Source organism: Mus musculus, chromosome 3, assembly GCF_000001635.26.
Source record: "Mus musculus strain C57BL/6J chromosome 3, GRCm38.p6 C57BL/6J".
Classification (NCBI taxonomy): Eukaryota; Metazoa; Chordata; class Mammalia; order Rodentia; family Muridae; genus Mus; species Mus musculus.
In genome coordinates this window covers 45794481-45821733 of record NC_000069.6, presented here as the reverse complement: position 1 = coordinate 45821733, position 27253 = coordinate 45794481, and the positions used below count along the sequence as shown (strand labels likewise).

General features: G+C 35.7%; 1 non-coding gene and 1 pseudogene across 1 annotated transcript; one reads left to right on the top strand and one right to left on the bottom strand.

The window, feature by feature from the left end:
- The window catches only part of Gm32340, an 84707-nt pseudogene that overhangs the window by 38844 nt on the left and 18610 nt on the right, over positions 1–27253 (top strand).
- Gm25796 lies at positions 3834–3998 on the bottom strand. Its single transcript, XR_003954836.1, has one exon. It is a non-coding gene; the product is annotated as a U1 spliceosomal RNA (small nuclear RNA).

Genomic DNA, 27253 nt, shown 5'->3' with positions numbered 1-27253 from the left:
GATATGTGTTTGCCTCTCTCCAGAAAAATTCACAGGATGGATTCTCTATAAATTGTCATGGGACTTTCTGTGACTCATGGTCAGTTGTCATATACTGAAAACTCAATTCCTGTTTTTGACACATACATCTAAAAACCTTTGGAAAGTTTAAAGACTGCTGTGGCAAGAAGCTAAGTAGGTAAAGGCACATGAGAGAACATGTAAAATAACAAAATATCAAATTTCAAATATCAAAATGATTTTAATAATAAAAATCAGATGACTCGTTAGAAAGTATATTGTTCTTTAACCTGCTTGAGACACTACATAGGAAGGAAGGTTGATGATAGTCTATCTATTACAAATAAACCAAGCTTAGAGGTGGGTTGCCACAGTTGGTAGTAAACTTTCTTACCATAATAGCAATTAAACAAAATATAAAATATAAATAAAAACAAACAAACTAACAAAAATCCCAGATCCTATGGAAGAGGAGGAAGGAAATAGCCAAAAGCAAGTTGAAATATAGAGTTTCAGGAAGCTAAGAAACTTCAACTCAGAGAAGTTAACTAGTAAGAAAGAGAGCTCACATGCATGCACATGCATGCACGTGCATGCACACACGGATGCTTACACACACACACACACACACACACACACACACACACACACACATACACATTGGGAGAAAATCTTGGCCAATTACTCTTTGGACAAAAGATTAGTATCTAGATTATTCTCCTTTACCTTTTAAGTCAGAATCTCTCACTGAGCCTGAAGTTCCTAAATTCAACACAAATTTATAGCTGCCCACTGAGCTTCAGGGAGCTGTCTGTCTTTGGCCTGGTTTCTTATGTGTTCTACAGATATTAACATAAGTTGTTGTTCTTATAAATTGGAAGATTTACTCTCTCAGCCATAGCCTTACCTCAGGAGATGGGGTTCTACTTATTAAATTGAGAAAACCCATGAGAAGATCATGGTAGTTGTGTGGAAGGATCAGATTGGTGATAACAGATAGAGGCTTTGAAAGCTTTCTTGGGCCAAAAGGATGTTTTCTTTGTGCTCCATTTCTGGAATGTAATAGCCTCTGAAGTAATGGTTAGTTTAGGGTTTTGAATTACATATTTACAGTTGTAATGCCAACACGTTAAAGATTGCTTCATAAAGGAAAAAAATCATTAACTAAAAACCTCACAAAAGCAATCTTACAGACTATTTCCTTAGACTAACAATCAAAATCTCTTTAATAAGTATAGTCACTATTTCAAGAAATAGATTTGGATTTTTTTTCTCTGATTTGGGCAGTGTAGAAAGAATTTACTTCAGGTAACAAAAAAGCAACAAACAAAACAAAACAAACAATAAACAAAGAAACCGAAAAGGATTATGGTCCTGACTAAAGGTTACCTAGCTTTGATGTCTCTCTCTCTCTCTCTCTCTCTCTCTCTCTGTGTGTGTGTGTGTGTGTGTGTGTGTGTATGTTTGAGAGAGAGAGAGATACAGAGACAGGGGGACAGAGAGACAGGGAGAGATAAAGACAGAGACAGAGAGACAAAGAGAGACAGTAGAAACAGAGAGATGAGAAACAGAAAGACAGAGAGAGATAAAAGAGATCTAAATTAATTTTAATTTTATTAAGTAATTTTGGTATTTTAATGTGTGAGGTACTGTCATTATATAAGCTGGTTCAGTATTCATCAACCATCACAATTATATATGATTATTTCTATGGACGTCTGCAAAGAGAAACCTAAGAAATGAATTTTGAAACTATGGAGGACGTTTTTCATAGAACACAAGGAACAAAAGAGCACATTTACAAGCTTGCTTTACAGGCTTCATCATTAATCACAAAAGATTTATAAAGACACTTCAAAAGTCCAACCACCAAGGAGTAACTTAGGACCACTTAAAGATGAACTAGAGTAAAAGATATTCACAGCTCAGCAATGTTTTGTTTTAAAGGTTTATTGGAACATAAATATAAAACAAACCACTAAATTTTCAGGGGCAGTGTGGTTTCTCAGTTTTAACAATTACAGTGTCAATGTATTTAGAGAAATATTTACAAGCAAATTAAGACATATTTAAAACAATGGCATAAGTGAATTTGAAAGGATACCTGAGTGGTAAAAGCATTGGCTGCTCTTCTAGAGGGTCAGGATTTGATTTCCAGCAATCACATGGGAGCTCACAACAGATTGTAACTCCAGTTCCAGTGGACCAGATAGCCTCTTCTGCCCTCTGGAGCATGGAATACACAGGGTGAATAAACATATGTGGTGGAAAAACATTTATATACATAAAAATGTTTTTAAAGTCATATTATTACCTATAAAACAAATTATAAACACAAAGAATATTAAATTCAGAATAATTTATGTGCTTAAGATATAAGGTGTAAATATCATTCATATATCTTAATAAGAACTTCAATTTAAACATAGTTAGATATATAAGTAGTGTATAAAACACATAAAATTATGAGTATATAACCATATGTAATTATATATATGAAGAAAATTAAGAAAATATATTAGATTTAAAGAAACTATATAACTAATAATTTAGTCATTATGGTTACAATAAAATCAAGAAATACATCTTTAATATTGTCTTCTTTAATAGCTTGAATAAATTGGAACCTCAATCTAATAAATAACTTAAGTATTTCATTAAACTAACCATGAGTAAATATATTGGGAGATGGCTATCTTATAGAAATGATGGGGTAGAAGATGTAGCTTATAAGTAGAGCACTCGTCTATCATGTATATAATCCTGAACTTGACCACAAGTAGTTCCTCCTCCCCCAAGCACAAGATAATACTATACTTGAATCTTCTCAGATCCAACTCATTGACAGACATATTCACTTCTCCTTTTCCTCTGCTCATTTAATATCACACTAAAGTAGTTTTAGTTTATGTAATACAACTTTTGAGATTTTATGCCTAAGAGCTACCTCCTCTTACTAGCTATAAATTAAACTACCCTCGTTTTCCTATCTGCCTTAAAGACTAAGGAGATATAAACCATCCTGTACCATTGAATGCTTAAGAGCAGACAGCAGACCTTTTGGGTCTTACAGGAGAACCAAACCACCCCTTGAATTATACAGTATTACTGCAAAACTCAAGAGATTATGCGGGATTAATTTCATAGTAAACAATAACATATCCATTCAATAAGAGCCTAGTGACAGTTATGGCACAGGAATAAATAAGTTAAAATAAAGACTGTTAAATGCAAAATTCTGGAAGTAAATAATTCTGAACTTTAATATCTCCTGACATTCTGGGAATAGGGCTGGAGTGTCACAGCATTCAGCTCTGCCTACTCTGCAATCCTTTTACTTATCATGGTCACTGTGGATAAGGTACATACCCATCAGCCACTCAACAGCTACCTTTGTTACCAGGCGGAGCTTCTCACTGTGACTGACTCTGATTGGATAGCTCTCATGCTGTATTGTGTCACACAGGTGACAGTGGTGATTCTGGGAATTTGAATGTGACATCTATAAGCCATGAAGTGACCCTACAAATGAAAACGTTGAAGTTATCCATTCAATGAAAAAAAAATAAGAAAAATGTACCTAACAAATTTGCATGCTGGGCTCGCTAAGATCTGTTGTAAAACTTTAATCTTCCTGCCTGGGAAATTATGAGAAAAGAAAGAGGAACTTGTAATTATTTTCCTGCCTTTCCTCAAAATGTCATGAAACTTTTGTGATGGCACAGTGAATGGCAAGTGGTTAATATGTGGAGAGACATTTAATCCATGCTCATGTGTACAGAATAGGGAAAAGCACCAGATACACATGCATGCCCATAGTTTCATTTATTTTCCATGGGAGAGTGTGAACACGGTATTCAGCTACCTCAAATTATACAGCCATGTTTCCTGCATGTGGGGAATCCCTGGGTGAGCACATCCAAAGTGGAATGGATAAGCTTTGCCTTGGGAATATCACCTTCGTGGTGATTGTAGTATCTCCCCTGTCAGATAACTGTACGTTGAGTTTCAGAGGATTATTCTTAAAATATAAACCCTGAGAATTGTTGAGAGTACAAAGGTCTCTACCCTCACAGAAAGCACTAGGGAAACCAGGAATGTTACACAAATAGGGTTGTCTCTTTAACAAGAAATATATAATCTGTCTTTCACCTAGAAGACTGGAAATGAGGGGAGCTTATAGAATTTTGACACCTGTGCTATCTGTAGGGTTAAATAATACCTAGTTTGCCTGGGCTCATACAATCTATAGAATCAATCTTTATGGAAGAGGCCACATGTAATTTGCAAGTAATTTCAAAATAGTCAATTCCTTAAGCTTTATCATGTACACAGGATTAAGGTAATTGTAACCATGAAACTTTTTTCCAAATTTGTACTGTTTGTAAGTAGACCAAAAATAAATTTTCTTGTGTCAGACTCTTGACATTTAAATTAACACTGGCTAATAAGTCTTATTGGGCAGGGTTTCATCTTGTGCCATATGAATTATTACTCTGCAGGTCCTGGTGCTTTCAGAGACCTTACATAGAGGATTACATGGAATGACTGGTATTAAAAAAAAACTAGAAATCTATGTATATATATACATATATGTGAACGTTTTACCATATATAGTATAAAATATATAATATATGAAATACAATATATTATATATAATATAATATGATGTATAATATATCATAAACATATGACAAAGTATATAATATGTAAAATATGATACATATTATATGGTATAAGATAATAATACATAATATAAAATGTATAATATAATATATGATATACAATATAATGCGTAATTCATGCTATTATATACTAAAAGTTACACTAAAAGATATTAATTATGCTCATCACAATACCTTATAGCATTAAATTGTAGAAGAATACAATTGTTAGATCAGAAATAATAAAGAAAATTACCTTTTTACTTTAGAGTATTTTAATATATTGAAGTATTATTTCTATTGTTTTCCTTTATTATTGTGACATGTATACAACCATACAAATACAACATACTGAATTCTCTTAGTATTGCTCATTTGTTTATTACTGACCATTTCATATTGGGTAACCAATTAGATAACTCATCCCTGCAGAAAACTGCGTCTCACTCTCTACATTCATAAATTGTCTGCAGCTATTCATCTAGAGTTGTGAGCCCATGAGATTTTTCCCATTAGTGTTAGCATGCCAACTGGTGTTGTCATAGGTCAGGTATTGTCAACTATGTTGTTGAGACTGCATGGAAACAAGAGAGCTTAGAGGATGGGGAACAATTGAAAGATAGAGCTAGATAATAAAATACATAAGAGGATATTAAGATGATTAAGGAATATATATATATATATATATATATGTATATATTAATCATTTTTGGTTTTGTTTTTATTTTGAGATTGTAATTTAATTATAGCATTTTTCCCTGTCATTCCTCCCTCAAAAACTTCCTATATACCCCTTCCCCCATCCTTTAAATTCATAACCTCTTTTTTTGTGGATTGTTAATACATGTATATGTGTATATATATATATATATATATATATATGTGTGTGTGTGTGTGTGTGTGTGTGTGTGTGTGTGTGTATAAATGACATGACATATATATTTATATGACATATATATTCCCAAGTATAGCCTGTTAAGTCCATATAGTGTTACTTTTACGTGTGTGTTTGGGATGATCATTTGTCATGGGACTATTGATTGCTGCGCTTGTGACTGAGAAAGACCTATTTTCCCACTTCCGATTTCCTTGGGTGCCTGTATTTTTCTGTGTACAATTGAAGCCTTATGAAACATTAATCTTAAAAGTTTATCAACATTTTCAGTTGACAAATGAGTCATTGCACCACGTGAAATATTATTGCCATAACAATAGGAATATATCCCATGATCTGATATTCTTCTAATCAATACTAAAGCTAGTATCAGTATGAAGAATAGTGTTACTTTGTGGATTGATCTGTCTTAATGTAACTAGAAACAGGTTGGTATCAACAGTCTTATACAAAAACTACTTGAAGCTTTTCTTGAGGTCAGGTTCATCTTGAGGTCATTATTCTTTTATACACTGTCACTTCTCACTCCTGTCTCATTCTTATATCCAACTAATCCCCAAAAATCTGACTTCAGTTCGTGTATTGATGCTCTTACTGTCCTGTATGTTTTCCTCCTTTTTGTTTATGTTTTCTTCAGTTTTCAGTGTTGTAAATATTTGATGTGAACCCAAGCTTATTCTAAAAAACACCGTGAAAGTTCTCTATTGTCTTTTACAAGTGGTAAATACAACTACAAATTAAATGGTTGGAATATTATTCAAAGAATATGATTATTCAATTTTTAGAAATTCTAGCATCAATTGCTGGGAGATGACCAAAAACCTTTACTGTAGTTAGCATACTAATCTGGTCACTATTTACAATGAATTTTGATGGCTCAATCATTAATTCTGATTGTTCAATCAAATAGGGATAATGAGGGTAATTAGGACTTTTCAGGAAGCCATGTTTGCCTCCACCTAGATGACTGCAGTTTCCACTAAGACCCTCCCTGCACCTGCTCTGGGAAATTATGTAAACAAACACCCTTGCTTGTGCTTACGTTTATGTATTTGCATCTTCAGTTGACTAATAGATCACAGTAATCTTTAACCAAAAAGTGAAAAGTGAGGATAATTTTGTATTTCTTTGTATTAGGTTCTATTTGAAGAACGGTAGAGGTATTAGGATGAATGGACAATGCTGTCACCCACACATGATATGGCTATTTCTGCCTTGAACAGTCGGCAGCTGTAATTATCCACAGGGAACCAAAGAGCACTAAGCTCATTAACTCTTTATGATAGATTGCAGGTATAGGAGAGGCTCACAAGGTCCTGCCTTTCTTCAAGAATTTGTAGGCATTTAACAGAAACTAGAATAGCAGGCTCAAGAAACTATGCCCTGGATATCACATATCAGAAAACAGCTTTGTAGAAAAACTTCACCTTTTCTACCTTTATGCAGTTTGCTGGGATTAAACTCAGGTAGCCAGGCCTTGTATGGTGAAGACTTTTGCCTGAAGAAGCATCTCTTTTGTTATAATATTCTAGTATTAATTCCTATAATTTCATAACCCTTAAAATGGGAAAATGTCTTCAAAATTATAAATAAGTTCATTTTAATTTTATATAACAAATGATTATGCAAAACTGAAGAAAAATATTTAACAGAAAGTAGTTCTCCTCTCTGATGGTAGGCGATCTAATTCTTCTACCACAGCAGCCCATGGAGATCATACTCCTACCTAGATGACCAAAAGATTAGAACATAGCACATAGAATGCTGTAAAGATTATATGAATATACAGAGCAAGTCATATTTAAACTCTCAACTTTGGAAATATTGTTTTATAATTTGACTAGGGGCACGTGTTAAAATAAGGTACTAAAGTTTTCTTTTCTCTTTTTAAATTAAATTTATATTCTCTTACATAACCAGATTAAAACCAGAGGAAGAAATCTTTGCAGTTATTAGAAATATCAGAGTTAATGTTCTTTGTAATTTACATTTATATTCCAGTCATTGCCTCCTCCCAGTACCCTCCACAGCTCCTGACTTCATTCCCCTCCCCCTTGCATTCAAGAAGGTTTATCTCCACCTCTGGGCAAGCCCATTCCCTGGAGCCTCAAATCTCTATAGGATAAGACACATCTTCTCCCACTGAGGCCAGAACAGGCAGTCTTCTACTATATATGTGATTGGGAGTCTGGGAGTATCTCAATATGCTCTCTTGTTGGGGGCTAGGTCTCTGAGATTCCCAAGGGTTCAAGTTAGTTGAGACTATTGGTCTTCCTATGGGGTCATTCTCCTTCAATCCTTCCACAAATTCAACCATAGGGGTCCCCAACTACAGTCCAATGGTTGAATGAAAGTATCTGCATCTGTCTCGGTCAGCTGGCTGGTAGGAAGGAAACCAACCTAGCCTCCTGTCTGTAAACACAACATAGCATCAGCAACAGTGTCAGGCCTTGGTGTCTCATATTGAGATGGATCCCAAGTTGGGTCTGTCATTGGCAGCCTTTTCTTCAATCTCTTCACTTTTCTCCCTTTAGTTCTTTTAGACAGGAACAATTCTGGATCAGAAATTTTGACTGTGGCTTGGTAACCCTGTTTCTCCACTGTAGGGCCTGTTTATCTACTGTTGGTGGACTCTTCAAATTCCCTCTGCTTGCTGTTGGCCATTTTGGCTAAGGAGACCCCCATCCAGTACTGAGAGTCTCTCACCTCCCAGGTCTCTGGGACTTTATAGAAGGCCCCTGCACATCCAACCACTAGAAACTGCATGCTTCCACTCATTTTCCTGGCCCTCTGGGCTTCTCTCCTGTCACCCCCATTCCTGATCTTATTCTCCTTTTCCCTTCCTCCTCCCTGCTCCCACCAAGGTCCTTCCCTACATTTGCCATCTGTGATTATTTTGTTTTCCTTCCCAAGCGGGATTGAAACATCCTTATTTGGGCCTTCCTGCTTAGTAAATTTCTTATGATTTGTGGGTTGTATCCTGGCTATTTTGTAATTTTTGGTTAATATCCACTCATCAATGTGTACATACCATGCATGTCATGGGTCATTCAGGATAATATTTTCTAGTTCCTCCAATTGCCTGTAAAATTCATGATGTTCTCATTTTCAGTAGCTGAATAGTAGTATTTCATTGTGTCTCACAACAAACCCAAAACACAGAATCACACACATATAATAACATCTCCAACAACAAAAATAACAGGAACTAACAATGATTGGACTTTATATCTCTCAATATCAATGGGCTCAATTCCCCAATAAAAAGACACAGGCTATAAGACTGGATAAATAAACAGGATCTAGTATTTTGAAGCATATAGGAAACACACTTCTGTGACAAAGACAGATACTACCTCAGAGTAAAGGGCTATAAAAAAGTTTTCCTAGCAAATGGTCCCAAGAAATGGGCTGGAGTAGCCATTCTATTATCAAATGAAATATGCATTCAACTAAAATTATCAAAGAAATTGGGGAAGGACATTTTATATTCATCAAAGGCAAAATCTACAAAGAAGTCTCAATTTTGAGACTTGTATGCCCCAAATGCAAGGGTACCCACATTCATAAAATTCATACTAGAACTCAAAACGAACATTGAACCCCACACATTAATACTGGTGGTCTTAAATACCCCACTTTCACCAATGAACAAGTCCTATAAAAGAAACGAAACAGAGACATAGTGAAACTGACAAAAGTTGTTAACCAAATGGATATTATAGATATCTATAGAACACTTTACCCCAAAACAAGAGAATATACCTTCTTCTACACACCTTATGGAACCTTCTCCAAAACAAAAAATGAGCCTCAGCAGATACAAGAAGATTGAAATAATCCTATACATTCTATCAGATAACCATGGACTAACATTATCTAATTAAATTATTTTATAATTTGCTAAGTAACACTAAATAGCCATGTTTATCACATTTAAAAATGCTCTCCTAGACCAGCTTAGTTAAATTACATATCAATAAAATAGGTTATTACTATGCACCTCTATTTTAAACAATACAAAGCAGAGTCAGAGTCACTTCAAGTTATTGTCTAAGTTATTTGCTGATTTTTCTTAATTTTTTGATATGAAATGATGTTCATCTGTTAGAAATCAACCCTGGTTCCAAATTTTTGTCTTTTCTGATGTGGTAATAATTTTTTATATGCTACTTTGCAATGTCAGGTAGTGAGAGTAATTATAGCACTCACCCTGCCCTATGATCAGAAAACAACTAATTCCACAGTGTCTTGAAGAGGTTATCTGTGATTTTAGCTAGCTCAGGGTCATACAGTACATTTTAAAATTACGTTGTTAATACTAAGTATATATCTTTTGGAATCATTAAATAGTACTGTTGCATATTTTATAATTGATTTAATAGTATCTTTAGCTACTTTTAATTCATAAATATCTCTAAGTATCTCTCATGAAATAATGGTTTTGAAAACTTTGATTATGTTAATAGTTTATGTAATCCCATCTCATTTGAATGAAAGGTCAAATATAGTTTATTCTCAATATCTTTTATAAGAATTGCAGTCATTAATATTTAATCTTTAGGCTTGGTGACACATGCAATTGAAAAAAATACTTGAACGATATAAGCAGGTGTAGCCAATTCAAATCCAGCCTCAATTTTATCAAACCTAAACTGCATGTGACTCTGCAAAATACCATGCTTGTCTCCTCAAATATAAAATATAAAGGACAATAAACTTAAAATGCAAAAGCAACAAGAATTTGAAAATAATCTGAAAGTATATATGAGATAGTAAACATTTCACCTACGGAAATAAACAATGTAAAATTTGTGACACTTAAGCAAAACTTTTATAACTTTTAATACTCTTTAACCAGATTAATCCATTTCTGTTCTATTACATGTGACAGAGAGCCAATTTCTTTAGCACAAGGAAAATATCAGCTTTTATCCTCACACACGAAAGGCTCTGAGACAGAATATACAAATGTTCAATCAACACCACCCTCAGAGAAGAAGCTGAAAAAAGACGAAAGAATCGTGTCCGGGATGTATCAAAAAGGAAGCCAGAATAGGAGAGGCGGGGATTCCTGAAGAGTAGGCATGGTTCTGTATTTAAAGTGTGAGTGGAGACTTTTCAGTACTTTTTACAGTAGATGAAGGCCTCAAGGGATGAAAGATCTGATCTCAACTCTGTAGGAGATACAGTCCCATCCTCACAGCCTTGACTAGCTGTTCTCTGGGAGACATGTCAGCACACAAAGAAAAAATAGGTGCTGCTATACTGTTATTGAAATCAGAATATCAGGAGTTCAGCATGGTACTTTCAGCTACTTCAACAAAAGGGAAGAAAAGGTTAAGGGATGAAGTGGAGAGATTCTTCTATCAAGTGAAAGATTGAAAAGGGAAACACACTAGGCAAAAAGGTTTTATGTTCTTAAAAGCAGATGAAAAACAAAGTATGTTATTTTGCTTGAGATTTCTGCACCAGTTTGGTTCCTCTCATTTGGAGGTTTTTGAACACTGTGGCTCTGAAAAATGTATGCCCTGCCTCAGCAGGTTACAATGAGTTGGTGCTATTGGAAGCCAGGTTTAGTACATTTAACATGACTAATAAACCTTTCGAATTGTAGCATAGTATCTATATTCAGAAAATTTGTGATACTTTTCTTCCTTTAAACAACCAAGGGAGAAGTAAATTATGTTACACTGTTTTAGTAGCCTGTGTGATGTAACACATGACACATTCAAACATAAAGGATGTTCTAATGACAATTGAGACAACAGGAAGACAATGTTATAATAAGTAGCATGTTTTCCAGCTTATAAGTGTTGAGGAAAGGCTTTGCTTGGTAGTTAGGAGAAGGAATTAGATTTTCAATGAACATATTGAGTGTCTGTTTACAGAAAATTTAACAGAAATGTCTCATTAGTAAACATGCCTTTATATGATATAAGGAAAAAGTGGTGCTACTTTCGAAGGTAACTACAGGATGTGATTTCAAGCATAATTGCTATTCAGAAGGTAAAATTCTGAGCTTTTGAGATATTCTTTTCCTCTTCATTGGTTCAACTATAATTTTGACCTCAAGACCAAAGTCAGTCCAGATCATGCTACAGCACAATTATCAGAAGCATTATTTCCTTATAGACACATACTGGGTATAAATGTCTAACTGTACAAGAATTGTGCTGCCAAAGCATGGGGACTCAATGCCTTATAATTCAAACAAGCCAGTCTTAGGAAAGAGTCATTACTTGCTGACTCATCTGCTGTGCCCAAACATAGTTTTGTTTTGTGGTGGAAACCAAGATTCTACCTTATGTATTACTCTACTGTGGACTATGTCTCTTGCAACTAATTTTAGACAAGAAAAATATGTATATTTTTACTTACCTAACTATATTGGAAATTTTATTTTGTATTAGTCTCTAGTAACTGATAATAGATGCACAAGAAAACTGAGATATGTCAAAATATCTGTTTACAATAAAACCCTAGAAATATGACTTTTCTTCATTTCAGTAATTTGTGATACAGGTTCTTTGCTGGATTATTTTTCTTATAATATGCAACAGTGTAACAGTCTACTGTAGGAAGTGATGACATGCTTTGCTCCTCCCCGTGTTCATTTATGACATAAATCTCATGTCACATGTCACACTATACGTTATTTAGAACATGGTTTGTTGTAATATGAAAACTTTTATGAGGAAACAGAAAAATGGTAGATTCCCAAGTGAGGCCTTCCAATCATACCACAGAAGTATTATAGCATCTATCTGTTTGGAGTCCCACATTAAAGTCTGTGAAAACTATTTCCTTGATATTGTTCACAGTGAGTATGTGTAGGTAAAAGTATATATCTCTTATTTTTAGAATAAAATACTATAGGATGGCATCAACTTTTCCCAATAGTAGAGGAACCGTAACATTTTTCTCTCATTCAGGGTAAACCTACAAGATAAAGCAAGCTACATGGTCCTGCTTTTGAGAGTTTGAAGATCACCCCCAACCCCATCCATCTTGTCTCCTCCCTGGTCATACACACTCTAATAATACTTCCTCCCAACCCTTGTTTTTTATCACTTGGGAGGTAACTAATTTCATCTGTGTAAGCAGCACATCAACTTTTATTTTGCCACAATAGACTTCCTCATTTGTTTCATTCCTCATTGAAAGTAGCTCTTTCCCACCACATCTGCCCCATCAGAGCACCTATTGTACCATCTTCAGAGCCTCCACCCTTAACCTGCAGGTACTTATTTTCTTTTTTGTTGTTGTTATTTCTTTGCCCAGTTAAACACTAACTTCCATATCAAGAAAGCTGTAACCTATGAAATTAATATGCACAAATAATTTTATTATCTGTACTAAGAACACATTATGAGTTGATATGTAATAGGTAAGAATTTGCTTATTCAATTTATAACAAATAACTTTGTAAATAAAATTATATTGTAAATTTAATGTCAATGGACAGTAGATAATAATTTATTAATATTGTTTGTTTATTATTTTTTTTGAATTTTAAAAAATACTACAATCCAGAGATGAGGAGACAATTGCTTCTAAGTATACAATATTAACTGTTGTACATTCCTTAACACCTACTTAGATTTCCTGTGACATATAATTCTTAAGCAAATATATATATTGTTCAATAATAAATAAAGTGCATATCTCATAATAAAGATAGTAATAGTCATTAAAATGGAGGTCCATTGCATTTTCATCAACATCAAATTTCCAAATTAGGCCATCAGAATGGTAATCTTGTCAGGTTGTTTGGTTGCTTGCTTGCTTGGTTCTCTTTTAGTATATTAGAAACAATGTCTTATTCAACAGCAATATCTAAGCTCAAATTCTATAACCGTCAGTAAACTCTGGCATGTCCAGTTAAAAGAGTTTTTGTTTTTTTCTTGCCTTATGTAAATTAAGTGTGATCAACATATAGACAGCTACCAGCTTGTATATTTGACATTAACCCTAATTCAGAAATAAAATATTCTAAGGAAAGTAAGGTAAATAGCTTCTGAAACTACTGATTTGTTTATTTTCATTGTGATTTTTTTGATTTTTTGTTGTTCATGCAGCAAGTGTAGTTCCCTGATCAAGACCAGTACAAAACTAAAAATTCCAATATAGATGGAAGATGTGCTCTCTAGGTCCCATCCTTTAAAAAGGACCTGTGATAGTTGATAGCTGTTGTTGAAGGTAGGGTCAGTCTTCAGATGTTGTCTTCTGCTCCAGTATGTAGCTTCATAATTATGAAATATGAGAAGCGTTATATGTATCTGAAACCAGTTATAAAGTTGTACTTGATATGGTGTGATATTTTTTCCTCACCAATTTTTTAAATTATAAAATGTGTGGGAGACTTAAAGAATCTAATGGGTAAGTCCTCATCTGTTTCTTATTTGATGGAGAGAAAAATGTCTTGCTTTTGTTGATAAATGCCACCCTTTAATGAATTAATTGCTTTAAACATGTTAACTAAATTATTTTGTTGAAAAAAAAGTCAGTTCTGCAAATAGCTATCTTTAATGCTTCATGACCTGTGGTTGTTATATGATAAATTATGTCCCATCCAAACATCACATTGACAGTCATTTATTCTCCAGGTTACAAATGGTATGTTATACAACAACATTAATTTTGATCAGAGAAACTTTCAGTTTGTGCTTCCCTACAAGTGAATGATTTATAAAACCTGTTCTTTTTATTTTTATTAATTGCATTTGTCTGTGGGTGGTTTACTCATGTAAACAATATGTACCTCTTATGTCCTTAACACCTCTTTAATGCCACAACCACTACCCCACAAATCTTTCTCACATGTTAGTGTCTATTCCTGCTGTAAGCCACTGAGCTTACCAAGTGCTATCAGTGTGTCCAAGTATCACTTGGAGCCTGGTAGGCTCAGCAGTGGACATGGAACTAAAGACTTTGAGAGGAAGTATCTCCTAAGTGCCAGAAGCAAATTAAGAACATCTTAAAAAGACAAATAAGAAACAATAATTTCTTAAAGGTACTGTGTATCTATATTAGTAACATAATTTTCTTACATACTAATGCTTGAGAAGATCAGTCACATCCATTGAGCTGTATAAAGATGTCTTCCTCCTGACTTAAGATCATCAAGAACCCAGGCCATGATTCTCATAAGAGTTTACTGAGAATCAGTCCACATTCAGGATTTTGAAAGAAACACATTACACAAATGTATTGTGTCAACATATCAAATAGGAAGCAACAGTGTATGCCTTTTCTGTGATGATCTAAATATTTATATTTAAAATAATTGGAGTTTTACACGTCTACTTATGTTAAGGGACTTCGTGAAACTAACAGGAAAAGAAATAATTCAAGTAAAACTCAGTATACACTTGGGACAGTGTTGTTGATAGATTGGCTTACATGTAAAGCAGCTAGAAATGCAAGTTGTGTTTAAAATGTTTCCTAAATAATAACTTTCAGTTAGTTACCTCACTTGTAAGGACTAGAGAGAGCCCCAGTACTTAAAAAGCGCTACATCATCAGGTGGAAAGTTAGCAGACGTGCAGATGTTATCCTGTTCTTAAAACACTCATCTGAAATTTGTGAATATTGGGGGGGAAAAGTATGCAGGTGAAGAGCACTTCTTTTTCCAAATATGTTGAAAGACTCTTTATTGTTTAAAAAATGCTTATGTGTTTCTTCATTCAAAGTGAAAACCTACTTAGAATGACACAATTTGAAATTCTACCATAGTTATTTCATCAGTAACAACTTTTTTCTTGATTTAATAATTAAGGAAACTTCTTGTACTTCTTACTAAGACTAAATAAGGTAAGGTCACTTGATATCTTGTAACAATGAAGTAGCAGTGAATAATACTGAAATCCCTTTAAGCATTGTCAATACCACTGCACCAGGCATGATCTCAAGTAGTCAGTGCTATTCTCAGAGTGTAGCAGCAACATTGTCAATGATCTTTGATCACTAAAGTTATTACATTGATTCTTCTACAGCTAATAAGTAAGGACATTGGAGTTGTTCGGAATTGGATTAAAAAGAAAGAAAGCAGTACTATAGTTTTTCCATTTTATAGGAGGAAGCTTCTTTTAACTAGTACCCTTCCATTTAGTAATTTTAAAATGAGACTTGGGATGAGCACAAATAACATGAGAGAATCAAGGAGTTTGCTTGTACATAGGGTCTATACACATGACTCCTCAGAGATAAATAACTTGAGGCTCCATGAGATATTTTGGCTTATGTAACATCCTAGCAGAAAGACAATACAGTATTAGAAATGTGATAAAAGTAGGGGAAGAAATTTTAGTTTTCTAAAGGGGAAAATCACACCCATGGAAGAGTTGGTGAGTTGATTTCCTCAAAATAGACACTGGATTACTAAGATCTAGAGTAGTCTCAGTCTGCAGTGATTAATGCTTGTTTTTCAGATAGAAGAACAAGAATGCTTTGACAACTTATGTCCTGCTTTTAGGCAAGTGAGTGAAGGGCAGGGACCTTGGAGCAACTGTTACTTCCATTGTCTTCAGTTGAAAAGTAATCTTCATGTCAAATGGTGTACCCTGTACTGGTGTGTCATACCAAACACACTACAAATACTTTGCCAGCAATGATGAGCAAATTTAAAGAGAAATAGACTTTAAGTGTGGCATCAAATGAAATGGAAAAAAGCTGAGCACACTCTGAGCTTTTCAATTCTGAAATAACTGAAAAATCTCCTGATTCTTTTGTTGTACTTATTTTCCTAACAGCCATGTAAAATGACTTTTTCTTTCAATAAAAATAGAGATATTTGTACATACTTACATTCTGAGTGATTGTGACATAATAAAAATAATTTTATTATGCTATTTTTGCTGAGGTTTGGTCTTGTTGTCTATCATAATGCTAAGTGCAAGCCCCCAAGACTTGGAGACTGCACATAGACCCAAGGGACTCTGTTACCCTGCACCCATGTTATTTCTGATTGGTAAATAAAGATGCAATAAAGAGTAGCTAGGCAAAAGAGATATAGATGGAGTTTAGGATTTCCAGTGTTGGGGTAAGAGGAGAACCATAAGGAGGGAGAGAAAAAAAGTGAGGGACAGAGAAAAGCCACTATGGCAGAGGAGTCATGAAAATGTGGCCACAATGGTTGACGAATTATAGTTAAGAGAAGCCCTGATGAAATACAGTAAGTAATAGCATGAGTTTATCAATAGAAAACTAGATTCTAATAAAATGGAAGATACACATCTGCCCAGATCTTATGCTGTATAAGGCTTACTGTTAATTATAAAAAGTTGTATACATTTTATCCAGGGAAGAAATGACCAAAGACATAGTAGAAACCCTAGATAAATGATAAAGATACTTGTAAACACCTGCATACTGAGTGACTGCAGCATAATAAAAATGCTTTAATTATGCTATTTTATATCACAAAATCATTTAGACTAAAAACAATGACTTGTGGTTTTGTTTATTTTCTTTATTTTTGAGGGTCTCACATATCTCGGACTGGCCTAAAACTAAGTTTACGGTTTATAACTCTCGATTTGCCTGCCTACACCTCCCAAAAGTTGTGATTCCCAGTACAAACAAGCATACCTGGATTAACAATTCAGTTTTAAGTGCAGCTTTTAATATTTATGAAATGTTTTGCAAACATCGTACTAGCCATTCAGCCTGTGCAGAATAGAGTGTGCTTAAGGGCGGCTGCATCTAAAACTACGTCAATAAAAGCACAATTGAAAGCTCAGTTAGATTACAGATTGAGAGATTGAAACTGAGAAAAATATAAAACCTGTTAACTAGAGGAAAATGTGGAGCTGTAGAAGGCAGGAATTTCCGGACTAGTGAGACTGTTCAGTGGTTTAGAATGTGTAGAGAACAATGAGTCCCCATTTGGTGATGCAATACCAAGTGCAATACCCTGGAATCATATACATATTAGCAACACTAAATACACACCCACATGCATACACATACACACACTTGTGCACACACACATGCACACACATACATAAGGATGCACACACAGACTCACATGCACACACACAAATATGCTCACGTGCATGCACACACATACTAAACCACCACATGCACATGCACACTCACGCACACACACACACACACACACACACACACACATACAAAGTAACAGGTTATGGATTTCAAAATTTAAGGGGGAGTGAGAAAGGCTTACATGGAAGTGATTGGAGATAGGAGTGGAAGAAATGATATGGTTATACTTTACCTTTGAATTTTTATTTATTTTATTTATATAAAATATATCAAAAATTTAAAGCCTATATTGTGTTTCCAGAGAATATCTTGATAAAACCTCTTACAAATACCTGTAACTTCAAGAGCTATGACAATGTCTCCTGGCTGCTATAGGTGCCTGAACTCATGTGAACATACCCTCACACACACATACATGTAAGTAAAAACAAAACAACTTAAGAAAAGGTGCATCCTGTGTTTTAAAAGAAGCTATTTTATAAAGATATATTTAATTTTCAGATTATTTGAGAACAGTAAAATTTGACCAGATTAAAGTACAGACTGATGTTGGAGTTTAAGGTCTTAGAGGTTGTGCCAGGGAAAGGGGAAGGGCCCACTAAGACAGATATCAGCAGTAGTAATTATGTTTAGTTTGATGTTGTAATTCTATGGCTTGAAGAGTTTGGTGGGCATTTTTGTTTGTCTGGCAGTTTTCCCAGGAACTAAATTCAGTTCAGTGGTTTGCTAAAGGACAGCGGCCGCTTTTTACCATGGATCACTCCATGAGCTATGTTTAGAGTTTATTGTGTCTTACACTGACATGCTGGCCAGCTTTCATTCCATTTGAATATCAGATCTGCTACTTTAAAAATGAATACATTGAAAAGTATGAATAACTCCATCTGCTTTTTTGAGTGTGTATAAACTCAAGTTACTCCACAAATGAACTTCAGAGCACAGGAATACACCTAGGAATTACAGTAAATTTAAACAACATCATTTATGAAGTTACTTCCCACACATGTTCAAATATTTAAAATATTGGAAAGGTTTTCAGGTAATTGAAATTAATACACACACTGAATAGACAGATCCATACATATCACAAATATAAGAATTGTAAAACTAGATGTGTAACCAGTCAAAAATAATTTATATGTGCAATCTTTATATTTAGTGGTAGATAACCTTAAATTAATTTCCACAACTTCATAGGGCTTTATACCTTCAGATTAATAATGTTAATATTAATAAATGTTACATATTATTAAATAAAATAATAATATATTTCATATTTGTGTGTTATATAAAATATATAAATATATATTTCCTCTTCTTGTAGTTATTTTACATTTTTCCAATATTGTTTTGAGTCTCAAGTGAAAGAGAGGACTGGAAACCTGCTATTGAATAGCGATGTGAAGTGTAAATGTACCATAACTCTAACCCTCAGTGTGATGGTTTGTATATGCTTGTCCTAGAAAGTGGCACTGTTGAAAGTTTTGGCCTTATTAGAGTAGGTGTGTCCTCGTGTGTGGAGGATTTAATACCCTTGTCCTTGCTGCCTGGGAGCCAGTAATCTGCTAGCCAACTTCAGATGAAGATGTAGAACTCTCAGCTCTGTCTGCACCATGCCAGCTTGAACACTGTGCCATGCTCTGCCTTGATGATAATGGACTGAAACTCTGAAATTGTAAGCCAGCCCTAATTAAATATTGTCCCTAAAAGAACAGCAATGGCCTGTGTTGTAACATCAAGAATTGACAAATGGGACCTTATAAAATTGCTAAGCTTCTGTAGGGCAAATGATAATGTCAATAAAACAAAAAGGCCACCAACAGATTGGGAAAGAATTTTTACCAATCCTAAATCTGATAGGGGACCAATATCCAATATATACAAAGAGCTCAAGAAGCTGAATTCCAGAAATTCAAATAACCCCATTAAAAAATGGGATACAGAGCTAAACAAAGAATTCTCAACCGAGGAATACCGAAGGGCTGAGGAGCACTTGAAAAAATGTTCAACATCCTTAATCATCAGGGAAATGCAAATCAAAACAACCCTGAGATTCCACCTCACACCAGTCAGAATAGCTAAGATCAAAAATTCAGGTGACAGCAGATGCTGGCGAGGATGTGGAGAAAGAGGAATACTCCTCCATTGCTGGTGAGATTGCAAGCTTGTACAACCACTCTGGAAATCAGTCTGGCGTTTCTTCAGAAAACTGGACATAGTACTACCAGAAGATCCAGCTATATCTCTTCTGGGCATATATCCAGAAAATGTTCCAACTGGTAAGAAGGACACAAGCTCCACTATGTTCATAACAGCCCTGTTTATAGTAGCTAGAAGCTGGAAAGAACCCAGATGCCCCTCAACAGACTAATGGATACAGAAAATGTAGTAGATTTACACAATGCAGTACTGCTCAGTTATTAAAAACAATGAATTTATGAAATTCTTAGGCAAATGGAGGGATTTGGGAAATATCATCCTGAGTGAGGAAACCAAAGCATAAAAGAACACACATGATATGCCCTCACTGATACGTGGATATTAGCCCAGAAGTTTGGAATACCCAAGATACAATTTGCAAAGCACATGAAACTCAAGAAGAAGGAAAACCAATGTGTGGATATTTCATTCCTCCCTAGAATAAGGAATAAAATACCCATTGAAGGAGCTACAGAGACAAAGTTTGGAGCTAAGATGAAAGGATGGACCATCCAGAGACTACCCCACCTGGGGGTCTATCCCATAATCAGCCACCAAACACAGACACTATTGCATATGCCAGCAAGATTTTGCTGAAAGGACCCTGATTTAGCTGTCTCTTGTGAAGCTATGCCAGTGCCTGGCAAATACAGAAGTGGATGCTCACAGTCATCTATAGAGTGGAACACAGGGCCCCCAATGGAGGAGCTAGAGAAAGTACCCAAGGAGCTGAATGGGTCTGCAACCCTATAGCTGGAACAACAATATGAACTAACCAGCACCCCCAGAGCTCGTGTCTCTAGCTGCATATATATCAGAAGATGGCCTAGTCGACCATCATTAGGAAGAGAGGCCCATTGGTCTTGCAAACTTTATATCCTCCAGTAAAAGGTACCAGGGCCAAGAAGTGGAAGTGAGTGGTAGGAGAGCAGGGCGTGGGGAGGGTGTAGGGGACTTTTGGGATAGCATTTGAAATGTAAATGAAGAAAATATCTAATAAAAATAATAAGAAAAAATAACAAAAAAGTATTGTCCTTATAAGTTTTGCCTTGGTTGTGGTGGCTGTACAGCAGTAAATCCCTATCTAAGACATTCAGTAATCACGGATGCATCCTGGAGCCCAGATGTAGCCCTGGTTCTGCTGAGTAGAGATGATGTGCACTTGTGTGGTTTTTTTATTCACTAAGATGCACAGGTGCACATGGAGACGGTAGTTGAGCAAATAAGGAAGATGGAAACAAAGCTACTTAGTAGGCCCGGGCCAATGTGGTTTAAGGAATGTGTCTTAGATTCCATATTTCAGATTTTTTGTATGTTATGAAAAGACTTTATATATTATTGCAAATGTGAATTTACTGCTCTGTCAAACAACAACCCACTGTTTTCTGTTTTTTTGGCAAGCTAATATAATTTTAGACATTGACCAACTAATTATACATTCTGTCCTCTTAATGTCTCTGAAACCTGGGGTCCGCAGAGATGGGTAAAAGTTAATAGTGCTTGTTCTGCTTCCACAGGTCCCTTGGTTGATTCCCAAAATGTAGTTTCGATGGCAACTATAGCTCTGGAGGCTCAATGCCCTCTTCTGGCCACCAAAGGCACGTGTGCGCGCGCGCGCGCGCACACACACACACACACACACACACACACACACACACACACACACATACACACACACACACACACAATATTTTTAAAGTTGGCAAAATTTTCAAGTCTTTACTGCAGCCTCTTTTCTATGAGTAAACCCATTGCTTCTACCTTATACGTTCAATTTGAAAGTTTAAAGTAGATTTATTTAATTAAAGGCTTATATTATTGGAAAATAGTAACAGATGCTAGCTATAGATTTTTTTTCCACTGTGATATAGTTGGGAATGGGGTGATGTAGAGCTGGTTCAGAGTTTGAGAGTCCTAGATGCTCTTCCAGAGGACCCAGGTTCAATTCCCAGCACTCATATAGCAAGTGACAAACACCTGTCACTGCAGTATCAGGGTACCCAAAAACTTTCTCTGTCCTCTTCAAGCACGGAACACAAATAAAACACATACATACATACAGACAAACATGCATGCCCAAAAATTACTACATATTTATTTAGATAAATGAAAACACAAAATACGTTACATATGTCTTGCAGAAAACTGAGAAAAATAAAGATTAAAACTCAAAATTTTGACTATTTCAACTGAAATTAAAAGAAAAGTTAAGAGTTAGAAAAATATAATTGTGTAGAATTGAAAACAACTGAAAGAGAAAAGGAAACTTACAACCCGAGAATAAGAAACCATAGAAAAAACTCAAGGAAGATTTATGAAGGGATAATATATAATGATGAATATCAAATAATTGAAAAATTGGTTTTTTAGTTAAGATACCATGACCTCTTAGTAAAACAACATCAGGACAGTTATACTTTCTCATGCTGACATCAGAGACTGGTAAGAGTTTATTTCCATCCGTAAATAATAATAATGAAAATATTTATGTAATGACAGAAAAAATGAAATGAATTAAATTTATTCTGCAGCTATGAGAAATATTAGTAATTGTACATATTGCCAAAGAATACCTTCCCTATGCATGTAAATATTTAATACCTTATCAAAATGAAAGACATGAAAGACAAATTTTTGTAACATTTGAACACAATGCATTAAAGAGTAATGTATTCAGGCTATGGTGGCAAAATCTTCACCACATTTATTATTTTCTTTATTTACTGTTCAAATGTTATCCCCTTTCCTTGTTTTACCCTCCGAAAAACCCTATCACCTCCCCCTCCCCCTGCTTACCAACCCACCTACTCACACTTCCCTGTCCTGGCATTCCTCTACACTGGGGCATCTAGACTTCACAGGACCAAGGGCATCTCCTACAATGCCATTCTCTGCTACAAATGTGGCTGAAGCCATGGGTCCTTCCATGGGTACTCTTTGGTAGATGGTTTAGTACCTGGGAGCTCTGGGGGTTATGATTGATTCATCTTGTTGTGAAAGAGCTTTGAGCACATGGGCACAGAAAAAATTTTCCTGAATAGAACACAATGGCTTATGGTCTAAAATCAAGAATTGACAAATGGGACCTCATAAAATTGCAAAGCTTCTGTAAGGCAAAAGACACTGTCAATAGGTCAAAAAAGGCAACCAACAGATTGGGAAGTGATCTTTAACAATCTGACATCCAATAAAGGACTAATATCCTATATATATATATATATATATATACAGAGAATTTTCAATTGAGGAATACCTAATGGCTGAGAGCCACTTAAAAGAATGTTCAACATCCTTAGTCATCAGGGAAATGCAAATCAAAACAAACCTGAGATTTCACCTCACACCAGTCAGAATGGCTAAGATCAAAAACTCAGGTGACAAAAAATGCTGGTAAGGATGGAGAGAAAGAGGAACACTCCTCCGTTGCTGGTGAGATTGCAAGCTGTTAAAACCAATCTGGAAATCAATTTGACAGTTTCTCAGAAAATTAGACATAGTACTAACTGAGGCCCCAGCAATATCACTCCTGTGTATATACCCAGAAAATGTTCCAACGTGTAATAAGGACACATGATCCACTATTTTCATAGCAGCCTCATTTATAACAGCCAGAAGCTGGAAAGAATCCAGATGTCCCTCAACAGAGTAATGGATACAGAAAATGTGGTACTCAGTTATTAAAACAATGAATTTATGAAATTCTTAGGCAAATGGATGGATGTGGAAAATATCACCCTGAGTGAGGTAACCAAAACATAAAAGAACACACATGTTATGCCCTTACTGATACGTGGATATTAGCCCAGAAGCTCGGAATACCCAAGATATAATTTGCAAAACACAAGAAACTCAAGAAGAAGGAAGAACAAAGTGTGGATACTTTGATCTTTCTTAGAAGGGGGAACAAAATTCCAATGGAAGGAGTTACAGAGACAAAGTGTGGAGCAGAGAATGAAGGAATGACCCTCTAGAGGGAGCCTCCCCTGGGCATCCATCCCATATACAATCACCAAACCCAGACATTATTGTGGATGCCAACAAGTATTTGCTGACAGGAGCCTTATATAGCTGTCTCCTGAGATTCTCTGCCAATGTCTGACAAATATAGAAGTGGATGCTCACAGCCATCCATTGGACTGAGCAGAGGGTCCCCAATGAAGGAGCCAGAGAAAGGGCCCAAAGAGCTGAAGGGGTTTGCAGCCCCATAGGAGGAACAACAATATGAATCTACCAGTACCCCCAGACCTTCCATGGACTAAACCACTAACCAAAGAATACACATGGTGGGACTCATGGCTCCAGATGCATATGTAGCAGAGGATGGCCTAGTTGAATATCAATGGGACTAGAGGCTCTTGGTCCTGTGAAGGCTCTATGCCCCAGTGTAGGGGAATACCAGGGCCAGGAACCTGGAGTGGGTGGCTTGATGATCAGGGGGCGATGGCAGGGCATAGGGTTTTTAGTTGTTGTTGTTGTTTGTTTTGTTTGTTTCTTTGTTTGTTTGAGAAGAAACCAGGAAATGGTACATTTGACATATCAATAAAAATATATAATAAAAATAAATCAAATAAATAAAATATATCAGATAAACACACACACACACACACACACACACACACACAAGAAATTTAAAAGTAATAAAGCATATACAATCTAAAAACAAATGGGATACAGAGATGAACAAAAATTCTCAACTGAGGAGTACTGAATGGCTGAGGAGCACCAAAAAACAAACAAACAAACAAACCAAAACAAACAAAACAAACAAACAAACAAACAAAAAAACCTGTTCAACATCCTTAATCTTCAGGGAAATGCAAATCAAAACAACCCTGAGATTCCACCTCACACCAGTCAGAATGGCTAAGATCAAAACCTCAGGTGACAGAAGATGCTGGCATGGATGTGGAGAAAGAGAAACATTCCTCCACTGCTGGTTGGATTGCAAGCTGAAATTGTATAAGCACAAAATACACAGACTATTTTGTTGATTAACATAATGTTAACATAACTAAGTTAACAAACGAAAGGTATTATTGAAATGAAATATATTTAAATTTTTCTTGAAATGTTCTTTATGAATTCACATCACCAGCCTCTCTTCCTTCCTCATATATCTCTTCTGTGTCTTCCCTGAGTCCCTGTCAAATTCATGATTTCTTATTTACTATTTTTGCACACACATAAACACATACACATAGACACAAACACACACACACACACACTTACTAAGTCTAAATATTACTTCAACTTTGTGTATCAAATCTCCTAGATGTCCTCAAAAAAAAAAATGATGGTATTTCTTTCATCTATATCAAGAAGGGAAACGATTTTTAAGAAGTTTTGAAATGTCTGGATGTAGTGAAGTTGGCTTTTCATCATCCTGGAAAGACAGTGATCAGACAAACAGTAAATTGAGAAGAGACAAGGATTGTGAAAAATTTAAGTGAGAGGAGCTCTAATGAGGAGCCATGCTATGGTACTACATCTACCATCTCCTCTCTTGCCCTAGAGTTGCTCTGATGATTTCTTAGCATCAAAGTTTCATTCTTCACTCAGAGATGTGCTGTGCTAAAACAAAGTAGGCTTTTTTGAAACAAAGTAGCACATCATGATAATTAGAACCAAGAGATGATATTCAGCTTTTGTGTGTGTGTGTGTGGACTGAATAATTTTCCTTAGGGGAAAAACTAAAACACTAATCAGTCATTAGTGAAATGTAACTAGTTTCAAACTGAGGACTACTGTCAATCATGTTCCACACAAATCCCCAAGTCCAACCTGTTTTCAAACATTAACCTCCAATAATGGAAACTACCTTTCAGTAAGTTATATTGGTTGTAATATTCACCCTTCTTATTGTTGTGGTCGCTTATCTATCTGACAAGAAACATTTTGAGGGGGAAGGGCTACTTTGGCTCATATGTTGAAAGGATGCTGTTTGTTGCAGTACAGAAAGAGTGTCAGGAGCTTGAGACGCCTGGTCACATTGTATTTGAGGCGAGGAAGCAGAGAGCAGTCAGGAAATGAAGTGGGATAGCAATCAAGGCAAGACCCCAATGACCCAATTTCTTCAGGAAGGTTTTCTCTCTTAAAGGTTTTAGCACCTTCTCAAGATTAGGCCAGGGAACAAACTTTCAAATACCTGAAACTTAGGAAGATATGTTAGGGCCACTTCGTATTCAAGCCTCAAGGTGGGTCTGTGGGTTAAATCCTAATAAATATATTGTCTGTGTCTGCATCAATATGACCAATTCATGTTTAAGATTCTATTTTTCTGTGCATGCTATTGTGATGCCAGAGATATAAGGCAGGTGTAATATCCACAGCACAACTGTGCCAGGGAAATAGGATTGAGAGGCTGAGAAAATACAAGACAGGATGCCAGATCTCTTAGTAACAGAGAAAGGCTGTTGGGAACAAGCAGGGAGGGAAAGCAACCCATATGTCCTGTGGTGACACCTTGGACTGGCACTCGATTTCTTTATACTTGTTCTTACTTACTCTCCTTACCATAGAGACTGTAAGCCATAGCATCATTAGTTTAGTTTAACATGTCTTTATATGAGGAGCATCCTCAAAAATTAAAGGAATGTGGGTTAACTAGCAGACAACACCAGCTTGCTGAATTCCCAGGACACATTTGAGATTTTACTCCTCTTTCAGGCAGTATCACATATTTTTGTTTGTTTCAGGCTTTTTTTCCTTTGTTTAATTGGTTTGACTTTTTACACTATGTGAGCATTGGGAAGGAAGGGGTGTTTCAAGGCTATGGCACTTAGTGCCCCAGTTTTCTGAAAGATCATGCAACAATGATTTTTCTCTCCTCATTGTTATGCTCTGCATTAAACATTGTGGCTTACTTTGATAGTACATAAGTAGTTCTGAAATTCAGGAGCATCCTTGACACTCTCATTTCTATAGACACCACCTGTTTCCCAGAATCAAATCTCTAAATAATTGGATCTTGGGATAGTTAATTTAATGTTTTAACTAAGATAGAGGGTGGCACTCAAATATTTGATTAGTGATGGTGTTGTGAAATGTTTTTGTGACATTAGCATTTATATCAATGAGCTCTCAGTGAAGTAGATTGTCCTCAGCAACTGTTGGTGGCGCTCACATATACAGCCTTGATGATAATGAAGACTCAATTGCATGAATCATATGAGACTGTCAGACCTCTAGCTTCATGAGGACAGCCTCAGGTGAATCATTAGCCTGCTAGCCAATTTTGAATAGTGGCAACACATTCCTCATTTCAAGATGATATGAATGGATTTCTGAGAATAACAAACTAAGTAATTTGGGCTTACTGTCAGTTTGGGGGGAGACTGGTAGTATTGTTAATAGGCTGGACTGTTGTTTTTAAGGTTGCAGAGTGTGTTGGGGGGGAGTAACTGACCAATATTAAAACCCACTCCATGACATGAAGCCTATCCCTGATATTGCTCAGGTGGACAAAAGTTTGAGACCGGAAAGGCCA